We start from the raw sequence: 2,660 nt of genomic DNA, 5'->3' as shown, positions 1-2,660 counted from the left end.
GGTGGAAGCAGCTGTTCGGCAATGGTGTAGCCAGCCGCCACCACAATTCTTCGCTGACAGCATGAAAAACCTTGTTTCGTATTGGCGCAAGTGTGTTGCTTGTAATGGGAACTAATGTTGAAAAATGATGCCACCATTTGTAACTGACATTTCAAGCTTTCCATCGATACCTGTATCGTTGCCATCTGTCAAACGTAAATAAAAGTATCACCTTGGAGCAGTGGCGTATTTACGATTTTGTTTCGGGAGGGGCTTTGCTAACTTTCGGGGGGGGGGGCTTTGCCTGAAAATGTGAAAATTCTGCAAGATATTTCATATACTTTACTATAACAAGTAAGATTTCGGAGGGCTTAAGCCCGGAAGCCCTCCCCTAAATACGCCACTGCCTTGGAGTCAATACTTTCTGAATCACCCTCGTATATTAAGTACTGTAGGAGGAATGCGAGAACAAATTAGTATGTTTTGACATGTATTTCCAAGAACTGAACACCCTTCGAAAGTTCAGGGGAGAACTTCCCCCTTGTCTCTAGCTGCGGGCGGCCATGTCTGGATAGCATTTATACGTAAACGTATGTGAATCACCAAATCCGTATGTAAAGGCTTCTGACACTGATGTGCCATTAAATAAGGATCTCACAATATATAATAAATCTTCTTCTGCATAGGCTGGTGGAAGGAAGCGGGTTAAAAAAAATGCAATTTGCTTTGTTTAAAAATTCAATAAAGGAAGAAAAAGTTCACAATGATACCAAAACAAAAATGACCTAGTGGGAAGAAAAGGGGAAACTGCTTCCCTCATCAAATGAAATCAGATATTACTTTAAATATTTCCAAGCATCGGAGTGTTTGCCATATTTTATCAGAAATGCTGGGAGCGCTCATGTTTATTAAATGGTTATGCACGAACAGAGTAGGGTTGAATCAAGTTTTTATTACTAAAAAAAGGAAAGAAAAGAAAAAAGAAAAGAAAAATGTTAACTCGAGTTTTCACAAATTGATGAAAAAGCAAATATTCAAACATATTTCTCCCAACGATTACTCCTAAAATGACCAAGGAAAAAATATTCTACAGATGTGAAATGAAACAGAATACGCTCAATCAATGGTTTTAATTGAAGAACGTTACAATATATCCCTCTCTGTAATTTCCATATCTTCTATTCCCGCATTTGGAACTTCAAATAACGAACGCATTGCGGTCAGATTTATCTCTTTGAACAGTCACATGTCATTGGTCCTGCCAAGGACAAACAGATTTCATATGAGATTTGAGTATACCACACAATAGCCACGAGGCAAGGGGGAAACATAAAAACTTTCCGAATTGATCATTCCCGTATTCTCCATAATCACTAACGGCTCTTTTTCCTACATTCACTGCCAGCTTAATTGTACATTACGTTGTGATTTTATCCTAAATTAACAGAAAAAAAAGTAGCAAGTAATTTCGTCAATGTTATTAGATGTACTTAGTGACGACGCCGGAAAGGGCGAGCGCTTTCCCTCTGGGTACGCCTGCTCCCCGACATGTATTGTAATGCAGGTCAAATACTATAAAATCAGTTCTTTCCGCATTCGAGAAAACAGCTGCAACTAAATCTCTCTCTCTCTCTCTCTCAGTAGCGTACGCAGGAATTTATTTCGGGAGGGGTCCAAACTCAATATAAGGGTATTTTATATTAAAATTCCTAAAACTGCCCCTAAATTAGGCTAAAATTTACACAAAAGTCGAAATTTCGAGGGGGGTCCGGACCCCCAGGACCCACCCCCTGCGTACGTCCCTGCTCTCTCTCTCTCTCTCTCTCTCTCTCTCTCTCTCTCTCTATATATATATATATATATATATATATATATATATATATATATATATATATATATATATATATATATGGGGTGTATCAGGAGGAAAGGGCAATATTTTGGAAAATAGTAGTATGGGCAATTAATTCTAAGCAAAAAAAGTTCATATGAACATGGGTCCTAATCTCAACGGTTTGAGAGTTGTAGGTTGTGAACAATTTTTTACTTTATGTTGAGTATTGTACACCCTCTAAATATTGTACACCCTCATATATATATGCGCGTCCCCTCCTCCCTTCAAGAAAATCAACCTAGCGCTGTCACTGGATGTACTGTCAACCTAAGTTACTCAATTTGTTTCGTGAAGTCCCTGCTGTGTTTCCGTATAATTATTGGTTGGACGGCTTACTTGAGGGATTTCATGCATTACGTTACAGGGTTGCCAGAATACCGTTTTTATTGTATATAATTGTGATTTGAAGAACAGAATGGAAACGCCAGAAAAATTACTACACAAAGTAATCTAGTCTGATATTGGAAAACTATATACTGCGGGAAGGCATTGGGGCTTTAGGTGTATTAATGTTAATGTTGTTTTTAAATACTCTTTAATGTTTAAAGTACTTTATTCATACTGGACACTTAAGTTAGCACCATCTAGATTCTTTAATGTTTGATTCCACGTTAAATAGTTTTACATATTCAACGCAGGAGAACTTTAAGTGTATACATGATTGCTGTCACCTGATTGACAAATTTGATTACGTTCAACTTGTCATTTTTTGTTCTCTTGAGAACCTTACCCACATGCAAGAAATTTCATATAAAACCAGAACCTCTGGCAACACTCCCATGTCTGA

Source organism: Thermobia domestica, chromosome 13, assembly GCF_964235325.1.
Source record: "Thermobia domestica chromosome 13, izTheDome1.hap1.1, whole genome shotgun sequence".
NCBI lineage: Eukaryota > Metazoa > Arthropoda > Insecta > Zygentoma > Lepismatidae > Thermobia > Thermobia domestica.
This window is presented reverse-complemented; position numbering follows the sequence as displayed.